Source organism: Cotesia glomerata, linkage group LG1, assembly GCF_020080835.1.
Source record: "Cotesia glomerata isolate CgM1 linkage group LG1, MPM_Cglom_v2.3, whole genome shotgun sequence".
NCBI classification, from domain to species: Eukaryota; Metazoa; Arthropoda; class Insecta; order Hymenoptera; family Braconidae; genus Cotesia; species Cotesia glomerata.
Window position 1 is genome coordinate 15311712 of NC_058158.1, and position 12329 is coordinate 15324040.

General features: G+C 37.5%; 1 protein-coding gene across 1 annotated transcript in view; it reads right to left on the reverse strand.

Annotated features, from left to right (window-relative positions):
• Positions 1 to 12329, reverse strand: part of LOC123273473 (calcium/calmodulin-dependent 3',5'-cyclic nucleotide phosphodiesterase 1-like) — a gene marked incomplete at its 5' end in the record, with an annotated part of 344764 nt that overhangs the window by 46144 nt on the left and 286291 nt on the right. The gene's annotated exons all lie outside the window — the stretch shown is intronic.

Below are 12329 nucleotides of genomic sequence, written 5' to 3' on the forward strand. Positions count from 1 at the left end.
TTTTATTCAGCGTTTGATTTCCTGTAAGAATATTGATTGTTCGTTCGATGAAGTTGGTTCAATCAACAGAAATAAAAATCCAAACTTTCTAGAAATTTTTTTCCGTGTTAATTAAATGAAAAATCGAAAAATTCAGTTCGCGACTTCTAAATATTATATATAAATATTATATATAAATATATACACCCTATTATATATAAATCTATATATGATTATATCTGATCAGATCTAATTGATATAGGACCATGTATATAATTAAACGTAAAGCTATGTACATAATCATATCTAATCAAATGTTAATTATTAATTTACATTTATTAATATATAATAATATATAATTAGATGCAGCATTTTTTAATGATTATATATAATAAATATTTTGTTAAGTGAATTTTTTTCACTTGCAATGTCATATGATATGAAGATTGCTTATAAACAAAAATCATCTTTATAAATTATTTCCATTAATTATATTACATTATAATAACGTTTATTGTAACATACTGAATTCTATCACAGCTCATAATTATCTTTTAAATTTTTAAATATTAAAAACGTTAATTTATTTAATGATTTGAATTATTATCATGTGTTACAGTTATGTATTCGACGTCTTTAACGACGAATTTCATCAAACAGAGTTTCCTCATGATATCCTTATATCTATAATATATATTATAATAAATATACAAATTATATTTGTATAATAATTTTAATTATTTCTTATATACGTGACTGAATGAAGTAGTCAGTACTTGTCTCGGATAGCTTAACTGGTAGAGCCCTTGGCGCGTAACCGAGAGATCTGGGTTCGATTCCCAGTCTGGGCTGTCTGATTATTTTTTCAATTACGGAAAAATTCCCACTGAGTAGGTCCCCCCTTTCCCCTATCCGTTCTTTCCCAACTCCCTTAAAAAAAATTTGCTTTAATATGGAACAATCCAAATCAAAATCAGCCTTTAAGACAACCGAAGGAAAATAACTTAACATTAGCAAACAATAACGATGAAATTCAAGAGCATTACATCTTCGGTGATATGATTGTTAAATGTTGACATTGTAATGCAAAACATTTTGTTGCTGAAAAAGTTGCTAATAAATATAGTTATTTTAATGATTGTTGCCGTCATGGCGAAGTAGATTTGAATCAAACAGATCCTCCACACGGAAAAAAGTAAACTGTAATATGCACTCGGATTCCCGTTAATTTTTATAATTTCAAACAGTAAAGCGTACATCGGGGTGGCAAAAATATAAATATTACAAAACTCAATGTAGAAAGTATAAAACCCACGATTTATAATTTAATATCCAAAATAGGTGATTAGTAGCTGTCACTATAGTAAATAACGACTCTTTCATCTTAAAAAGTTACAGTTTCAAACAGTAAAAATTGCCATTTCAATATATAGTCCATATTATGAGGAGAAGGGGAACTCAGATGAAAGAAAAGGGGGTCCCACTGGGAGAATTTAACATTTGAAACAGTAAAAATTATACTTTTAAAATATACATTTTACCAGTTCACGCCAGTCAATAATTACAGTTTGATTTTTAGCGTTGCGTTTAAAATTTACCATTTTACTTTGTAAATATTGACGTTGCTTGTATTAGAAATTTACTAACTTTATTTTATACTTTTTACATATCATAAAATCATTTTTTAGGTACGAACTGATAAATATCAACCCTGGCAGATTTGTGGTCACGATGAAACGACGGTGAATGTACCGTGAAATCACAGTGTCGACAAATGATCGTCGAATGACCGTCACTTGACTATCGAACGGCCATCGTTTGACAATGAACAACGAGTATCATTGTAAAAGTTTTTCACTGTTACTTTATGATTTTTATTCTGTATAGTTATCATACTTCACTCTTGGAAAAACCAAATTTTTACTTGACTTCTCCGATTTTTTATCTGAGTAAAAATCGTAGATCATCGATCGATCGTCTGTCATTTAACAGTTATTTGAAAACATATAAATTGTCAAAAAACCGTAACTCGGTGGTGGATGCACAGTAGTCTGTAAGTGAAACGAGCATATAATGTCGGTAAGTCAGGAACAAGTGTTGTATTTTTTTCATAGTCTTAAATGAAAAACCATAATAATTTTTTTTTATGAAAAATATAATAATATTGTTTTTTTTTTTTTTTTTTTTTTAATCGTTAGATATTTTATTCAACAATTAATTAATTAATAAATTATAATTTATTTTCAACTTAACTTCAAATATTTTCTGCTTGTCTAATATTTTCACCGTAATTCCAAAATTAGAATCCATTATTAAAGATTTGAGTTTTTTTTTTTTTTTTAAAGACGAAATCTTTAATTTCAAAATTACGGAAAAATTGTTTGTTATCAAGAAAAATTATTATGAGATATTTTTTTTTAACAATTTCTTTTTCAGATCTTTTTTTATACAGTTAATAATTTCACCGTAATTTCGAAATCAAGATTTTCGTAATCATCAAAAATTTGAATCATTTATTACGATTATTATTTTGAAGTCATGGAAAAAATATAAATTTATTTAAGCTATTTTTATCTGTACAATGAAAAAAAATGACTTGGTTTGGACACTTTATGAGGTGACTGATTTACTCGTTTCGAACAGTGTCTCAGATAGCCGAACTGGTAAAGTCTCGGGCGCGCAACTAGATGAGTCGGGTTCGAGCCCCGGTCTGTCCGAAATATTTATTTTTATTTTATTGTCCGTGACAGTAGCGTAAAATTATCGTATTTCGACAGTATATTGAGCGTACAGTGTCGGTCATAACGTCGTAGATTCACTTGCGTATGCACCGTATATATTCGATAAATTTATAGTAGACATCGTTCACAACGGTATCCGATGCTGACTGACAAACCACTCGGTAAAAACGAACTTTATACGGTGAAACGACCGTGAAACAACCGTCGATCGACCGTGCTTCACCGTGTCGCCGAAACTGCCAGGGAAAGTCTGAATTCTTAATTATTACACTTTAACATTTTAGACATTTATATAGCGAATATTACTGTTTGAAATAGTATTTTATTCCATGTAAAGAGTAAATTGTAACGTTTAAATTGTAAATATTATAAAGTGAATAGTAAAATCACGATTTTACTGTTTGAAAAGGTAATTTTTAGCAGTTGGTCATTACTTATTATAAATCGACTGTTATTTATTACAGTTTACTTTTTTCCGTGCAGCTTTAATAAAATCTTGATTTTCGGGAATTCATGAAAAATCATAAAATTTTTTTGATCGCATTGGAAATTTTTAATAGTTCATCCACTTTTGCTTCTTTCCATGCCAACTTAGCAAATCTTTCTTCTCAAAGACGTTGGTCATATTGTTTCAAGATTCAGGGACAGATCTATTTTCAAGAAGGGGAAGGAAGGGGGGCAAAGTGGGCCCCCCTAAAATTTTGTAGGACTCAAAATTTTTGGGGCAAAGTGGGCCCCCTGAAATTTTTTATAAAAAAGGTGAATAATAAATCATTTATACTTTTAATAATAATTAAAAGTCGTTTTTGTCAAAAAAATTCTCATTGATTATAAAAAGTAAGAAAAAGAAATAAAAAGTACGGTTCGTCAAATTTTGCCATATTGCTTTTTCGTAAAGGGTAATGAGAAACAAAGACTAAAAGAAAAGAAATAAGTCAGTAGGTTCATTCGCAGCGAAGCTACACGCTTTTTCATATTAAAAAATAGCAGATTATTGATGGAACGATTTTATTAAATTTTTTTTAAGTCTATAGCCTCACTGAAAGTTGACCTTTGAAAATTTTTTAGTATTTTTTTTTTTTTTTTTCTAGAAAATACATTTGAAAACAAAAATTTTCAATTTGACATATTTCCGGAAGATCAATTTTTAAAAAAGTGATGGCTATTTGAGAATAAAAAAGCCGATTATTTTTAAATTCATTCTTTGTTGGGTTGGGTAAAAAATTTTAAAAAATCCTAAAAACATTTTTTGGTAGTGTATTTGACAAATAAAATACCCCGTATTTTCTGTAATTCTCCTAATTTTTTAAAAGAAGTAATATGTTAAAAACGTAATAATATATAATGAAAGAACAACAGTTTTGTTTGGAAGTTATCGTAGATAAAAATTTAGAACTACAAAAATTTAAGATGTTAATATCTCCTGAAATATTGATGTTAGCAATTTAGTGCTCAGTATCTTTTTTGTAGAAAATCAAATTTACTACAAGTTAGTCATTCAAATGTTTTTCGTAGCTCTTCTCAGTGACGAGAAAAGGACAGAAAAACGTAAATTTTATGAAAAAATTGGATTTGGTGGTCCATACTCCCTCGCTAGTGTGAGTTAGGATTACGCCACGATGGGCAGTTTTGTGGAGCATTCAATTCTAAGTAAAATTACCCATCTTTGATTGAAATAATGCTATGAAATGCTGCTGAGCTGTGAAAATTTAAAGAAACAGCTCGATTTTTACGTGTATATTTAATGGGAAATCTTTTCACACCTTGATCAAGCTCTTCATAGTAATATTGGAGGGCTCAAATTTTCAGAGAATTTTTTAGGATATTGCGAACAAATTTTCGTGATGGAATCATGAAAAAATTAGTTGAAAAAGGCACCTTATTGCTCATGTGCGAAAGTTTTATTCATCTGAAAAAAATCGCAACTCAAAGCTTTCAAAATGTGCGAAAAAAATATTTATAGCAAGATTTTTGGAGGGGGCCCACTTTACAAGCATGGAATGTGTGTTTTTCATACATGTTTGTAAATTTACGATTCTAGTAAAAATTTTTCTGTTATTTATGATTATAATTATAATATTAATAATAATAATAATAATAATTTTATATTTTACATTTTTTTATTTTAATGGACACAGCTTATCAATGTTGAATTACAAACAAGGGGCTAAAAAATAGTGCTGTTATATCCGGCGTCGCCTCATATAACACTCAGGGTCTCTGCCTCACGACGAAAAGTGCAGCGCTTGCACTTTGAAGGACAATCGGACGGACAACACCTCGATCACGCCTTGAGCACACCGTGTCCACGTTCTGTCAAACTTGCAAATTTTAGACCAATAACAAAATCCAATTCCCTTCCAAAAGTCGCGACCCGAGTGCTTAAAAACCCTAAGCACCGCGGGACGCGCGTTCAATCTTTTATTAAAGAATACGAGGGAAGGTATCCTCGTAGAGCCCGTGTGTGTCCTTGTACCGCGTTACGTACGAGGCAGTATAAAGCACTAGGTCGCTTATACGAAATTCTAAATTCACTATTCTCTCTTTTGATTCTTTAAATTATATCGTCTACGAATCGCGTCAGTGTGCTCTTCGAGCAGGATCGAGGGCCCCGTTGTCCGTAGTGATATCTTTCTCTAAATTCTAACTTTTCGATCTATTAATTAATTTAAAGGCGGATCTAAGTATCCGCCTGAGTCGTTACTCTGTTCATGAACTCATAATAAAACATTCTAAATCATAAAATATAGTTATAAGTGAATAGTTATTAAGTGAAATATTGTGCATTGAGTGCGTCTCGCCCGTAGGGCGACTAAATATTGAATAAACAGTAAAACTCCGAATATCGTGGAATCCATCCTTTCTAAGATTAGTTCCTGAACCTCTTTCATCACATCGATCTCAACCACGAGAGAAGGAAGAGAAACCAGTCCAGGATCTACCGATCGACAGCTCAAACTTCAATCAACAACAAAATTCGTAAGGGACGAAGGTAAGTTCGGTTTCTGTAATCGACTTCTCTTTAAATTCACCGTTAGGAACCCTGGTTACCAGGAGGCGTTCGAAATCCACATTAAAAATAAAACTCTTGTAGTTTATCTACAAGAGAAAATCTATCGAAAGGCGTGTCCGAGCCTCCTCAAGGCCCACTCTACAAATAATTATTTAATTATAATTAATTCGGACATAACAGATTAGATTTTTGGTGGCAGCGGTGGGATACGAACGCATCCTTTCGGCTTACCACAAACGGAAGTTCTATTTAAAAATTTTCAAAATTCTTTAACTTTTCGAAAATTTTGGCAAAATTGTCACTCAAAATTTAGAAAACGGAAATTCTTTTCCCTTATGAACTGATCGATCCTTTAAATACCGTCTTTATTTCAAATTTCGTTCGATTTAGGGCGTTGGCTCATAAAGTTTAAAATTTTTTTTTATTCCGAGTAAAACACCGTTTTATTATTTCTTTATTAAATTTTTGCTTATAAAATTTTTTTTTGCTGATTCAGTCATTCCAGTTGATTAGTACAGTCATAATCTCACTCTTTAAACTCACCGAGTGTTGTTACAATTAGTTTTGCTAACGCAAAAATCAGCTCTCTAAAAATTAACTTTCGAAATATTGTTAGACTAAGGCGTCGGCCCTCAACAAAAAAAAAAAAAGAAGAATTATATTTTTATTTGTTTTAAAACATTATTTTATTCATTCCCTCAATATTATTTTATTATTTTAATATTAGACTGTTGCACTTAAAAAGGAATTTTGCTGACTAAGGCTTTTAGTTCCTTAACGCGTCATCCGTTGAAAATACCCGTTGCAACACACTTAGCTATCGCGTTTCAATTTTGCTGACGCGAAAAAATTATTTTCAAGTTCATCCTCATCTTATTATTTTTATCTTATTATTTTTATCATATTAACAGCTGTGAACCAGTGCTGATTAAACTCTACGATTTGCTTACGGGGTTCTGCTGCAATACCAGCAGTTCCTTCACCCGAAGGTCATTTCGAAACACCTTGCTGCTGTTTTACGAGCAACGAGGATCGTTCTCGAGGTTGATTCTTCGATTTAGTAAATTGTGGGTTTATTCTTTACACCCTTGCGACACAAAATCTCCTTCTTGGAATTTTGCTGCTGTCTATCGAGCAACAAAACTCTATTGGAAAATTTTGCGAGCTACACAACACTTTCCTTTTTTTTTTCTCCCCTCTTCGTTATCGAACTTATGACGTGCTAACTATAGCACCAATAAAAATATATATATTAATGGTCCGACACTCGCGAAGCGGTTTTAAATTTCAAATTCGAAAAGCTTACTCAGACTTCTTTAACGGTCAAATTTACCACCGTCCCTTAATAGAATCGCGTTATTGGGAAGATCCTACCTTCGTTGCCCCGTCCTCTTCGGTCATAAGGAAAAGGAAATTCACAACTGAAAGTGAACAGAAAATTTGTATTAAAACGCCGTTAAACGGGGCTCCATCAACGAGTAAAGAGAGAAGACCGTTTCCGAAACCGAGCAACGCGATCCCTATTGAAGTTTACACCAAAGTCGTCAACTGGATAAATCAGATCCCAGTCATCCAATTAAATTGTCTTGTCAAAGAAACGCCATCTAAGAAGCCTAGGATAATAAGTAACATCCCAGCTCCAGCCGGACTATTTAAACTACCTCTTATTCCCAACTCGAATAAAGCCAACAGCTATGGCACCTCCAAATCCAGAACAAGTAGCAGCAGCAGCAGCAGCAGCAGCAGCAGAGCGGGCCAGACTCGAAGCGGAGCGGCTCCGCAGGGAACGAGAGGAAGCCGAGAATGAAGCTAATCGACAAGGGGTCAAATTATTCGACCTCACGCGGAACGAACCCGAAAGGGACTACTATAAAATCACCAAGGAGATGGAAGAGGCTCTCCCCACGTTTACCGGAGACGGAGACGTCAGCTATGAAGAATTCGACAACCGTCTAAAAGATTGGCTACATATGATGCCCGAAAATAATCAACAGCCCTTTATCGGACGCATTCTCCGGAAGCTGAGGGGTCGTGCAAGAAACGTCGTCGAAGATATGGAAATCCGAACCGTACAAGAACTCGTCAACGTTCTACGAAGCCACTTTCGGCTCGGAGATCCGCTTCGAATAAACTTAGCAAAATTAACTTCAGCCCAGAGGGGAAAATTCGAAGCAGTCGAGAGCTTTTACTACCGATTAAGATCTATGCTTCGTAAAATACAGAATGCAGTCCCAGACGCCGATCGTGTAGCCATTACAAATCAAGCTCACCGTCTGGCGGTTGATCTATTTTTCGAATCTTTACCAGATTATTTGAAATGCCTCGCCTCAACTCAACAGCACGCAACATTAACCGCGCTATATGAGTCAATTCAAGAACAAATACTGAAATACGATAACAATATGAGGCTTCAGAATCCGAAACCTTCGCAAAGAGAATTTCCTCAAGATCAGAATGGGAATCACTATCCTCGCAACAACGGCCCACGAGGATATTTCCAAAATAATCAACAAGGACCCCCAGCCCATGGACACCCGTGGTCCAAACCGGAAACAGATCTCTATGTCAATCCGAAACCGGTTGCATTCGCCTACAATGCACCAGGCATATCAAATTTCGCTACTGAAGAAGCACACTACTACGAAGACTATCCAGTTACAACCCAAGGCTGGTATGGACTACCACCTTGCGGAAACAGCGAATGTGAACACTCAGACTGCGAAGATCCGCAAGCGATGGCATATTCCGTCAACAATAACTATCCTCAAAATAACAACAATTACACACAAAGAAATTCCCAATATCGCCCTCCCTATCAAAATCCAAATCATCCTGGAAATTATAATCCTTCCTACAAACCGTACACCCCCCGTGCTCCCTACAACCCTCAGTATAATCCTCAATACTCCCCACAAATTAAACCCCAATATTCTTCCCAAAACTCCGAATATTTTCCTAAAAATCAACGCCCCCAATACCAGCAACCAAGAAGTCGCGGAATAGTGCAATCAACCCAGCCGTTGCAAGGACCATCTCCAGTTACACCAACGGGGATATACTCCGAATCATCACCCGTACTCTTAGAAAGACACATTAAGAGCTCCGAGATCTGCAACTGCCCAGGCTGCCCGAAGAAAAACCTCAAGAAAGAAGAAGATCCCTTAGAGCCTTCTTTAAACTTGATGGGCGCTCGTCCGACCGAGGTAAAGACGAGCCAGCCCCAACTGCCTCAACAAATGACGGCAGCTATGTACCGTCAACACAATCAGTAAATGGAATCGCCCTAGTGACCGGCCGAGGACCAGTAATCACAGTTAAAAATCCTAAATTTCTTAACAACAACTGTGAAATACTGATTGATTCCGGAGCAAACTACAATTTCATCAGCATCGAAGCGCTAGCTGATGACACCACCTTCATTTACGAAAATCTCGGACAAGTGGGAGGGATCGGAACAAACAAACAACCGATTATCGGACTCGTCACCCTCACTCTGTTCGACAAGTCCATCCCGTTCCGGATAGTACCTCGCCGACTAGGAGGCTACCTAGCCATCCTCGGTAGCGAATTTCTTGCAAAAGAACAAGCCAACATCTCGTTTTATTGGCATACAATGGTCCTGAGAAGCCAGCCCGTTCGCCCGATCCCGTTCATCATCAAGCGAGGATCCTGTGAATCTCAAATGCTCGCGGTGGGCGGCGGCCCCAAGATCGAATTAGCATGTCCGCTCCTACTTGGAAAATATCAACGCTTCATCGTAGACACAGGAGGAGACGTCACAATCATCAATAAATCAGCTCTTCAGCCTGGAACTTACATAAACCCGAATAACCGATTAATTGCACGGGGAATCAGCGGCGAAGCAGTACAAACGCTCGGTACAGTCGAGTTAAAAATTTTCGGCCTACCAGTCCAATGCCAAGTAAGCCGAGAAAATCTACCGGTCCCTGGAGTGGGGATACTCGGAAACGACTGGTTAGAACATGAGAAAGCCGAGATCTCATACTACGAACAAACTCTCACCGTCATGGCTCGACCTCTAGAGCCCATACCTTTTAGCCTAGACATCTTCGAGCCGTCTATTTTTACCGTTCCTCCCAGAGCAAAAATGTTCGCTCCAGTTCCCATCAAAAATCCAGAACTGACCCAAGGATATTTGCCTCGAATAGACCTTCCAATAGGCCTATTTATGGGCGAAGCTTTAGTAACTGTAGACGGAGAAATGGCCACTTGTATGGTCATTAATACAACTGACGAGCCCGTCACGATCGAACTAGACCCCCAAATCCTCGAAGAATATGAATTTCATATTGAAGAGCCACTCAACAGTTCCAGTGACTCTTCAGACGACGACCCAGCAAAGATCAAGACCATCGAACAACGGGCAACGGAAATTTTAAATAAATTTCCACTACAACATCTCGATATAGAACAACGACAACAAATCACCGACATTGTCCAAAACTTCACCGACATCTTTCACCTACCTGGCGACAAATTAGGATGTTCTAATCGAGCAACCTGTAAGATTCCGACTATAACTGATAAACCAGTCAACGTGAAACAATATCGTTTCCCTAAACAACACCAGGACGAAATTCAACGGCAGATTGACAGCTTGATGGAACAGGGAATTATACGGAACTCTAAATCTCCATATAATTCCCCAGTATGGGTCGTCCCAAAGAAAGCAGACCCTAAAACAGGAGTCAAGAAATGGAGAATGGTAATCGACTTCAGAGATCTAAATAAAATTTCTATAGGAGACGCATATCCATTACCTTCTATAGTCGGCATTCTGGATCAACTAGGAGATGCTCTCTACTTCAGCGTCTTCGATCTTGCCAGTGGGTTTCATCAAATAGAAATGGACCCCGAAGACGCCCACAAAACTGCATTCTCCACTCCATTCGGACACTTCGAGTACGCCAGAATGCCCTTCGGACTAGAAGGAGCTCCAGCCACGTTCCAAAGGATGATGAATTCAACTTTGAGCTGCTTACCATGGATATTAATCTACTTAGACGACATCATCCTTCACGCTCGCTCTCTAGAAGAACACGGAGTCCGCCTCAGACGATTATTCCAAGTACTCCGAGATGCAGGGCTCACACTTCAACCAGACAAATGCAAATTTTTGTGCTCAGAAGTCGACTATCTCGGACATGTCATCTCTCGAGACGGAGTGAAACCCGATCCTAAGAAAATTCAAGCAATCCGAGACGCTCCGAATCCACGTAATCAACGAGAGATGAGGAAATTCCTCGGCCTGGCGAATTACTATCGCCGATTCATCGACAACTACGCCCTTCGAGCTAAACCGTTAACCGACTTAACTCGAAAAACGAAACCTTTTAAGTGGTCCGAAAAGGCCGAAAGGGCCATTCAAGACATCAAAAACGCCTTGTGCGAAAATTCAACTCTTTCATTCCCAGATATCGACAAGCCCTTCATCTTAGCGGTTAGTTCCTCAGAAGAAGGCATAGCAGGAATTCTGAGCCAAGAATTAGACTCCACTGACTCAGCAGGAAATGTAAATAAAAATGAAAAAATCGTAGCTTGCACATCCAGAGTCTTACGTGACGCAGAATTACGTTATACCCCAGACGAAAAAGAATGTCTCGCCGTTGTGTATACCATCCAGCAATTCCGGCCTTATTTATACGGTAAAAGGTTCACCGTTCGAACAAAAAGGGCCTGCGTAGCCTGGCTACGAGACACGCACGATCTCACAGACAGACAACGGAAATGGCGATCAAAAATCAACGAATTCCACTTCAAGATCGCTATCCGGACCAACGTCGGAGATCAATACGCAGATGCACTCTCATACAACCCAAAAGGACGTCCAGAAGGAAAACAAGAGCTCCAAGAAAAGGAAGGAACGCCTAACGAGCCCTCTGGAATCACCAGTCAAGAAAACATACCAGAAACCGTCTTGTTACCGGCAACAGGAGTCGAGAAAATCACAGCAAATCCTCCAAAACGCCGCCCCGGACGACCTTTAGGTTCGAAAAATCGACCAGCTCTCAAGAGCGCTCCAGAGAGTCGACAAACAATTGCCTCTCGATTACGGTCCGAACTACGCAGAGGATCTCATAAAAATCCCACTAATTACATAGAACCCGCCACCTCCAGCAACGACGAGGAAGCCCAAGGATTAACTCAACATCACGTTGGAGATGACGATGTGTTCCACACTCCAGAACCTAGAGGGGGGGAAGCTAGTCCATCTCTACCAGCTAGAGATTCAATTAGGGAACTAACTCCCCGGCCTATTTTGACTCTGGTGACGATGGAGACGAAGAAGAAGAAGAGATCCCCGTAGCTCCACAACAAACAGAATCATCTGGAGAAATCACTGAATCATCCGGAGAAAATACTCCCAACGTTCAAAACACCATAAGAACGTTTGAAGAATTATCCGATGACCAAATCCACACCCCATCCCGACCTCCCTTATCACCAACAATCCCTAAAGGAAATCCCCGCTGGTGGAGACCAGTACCTGCACCAAGTCCTGACGTAATAAAAGAAGTAAAAAGATCTATCGAAAATTTTCAACAAATAAGATCATTGGAGAAGACATTCAACGA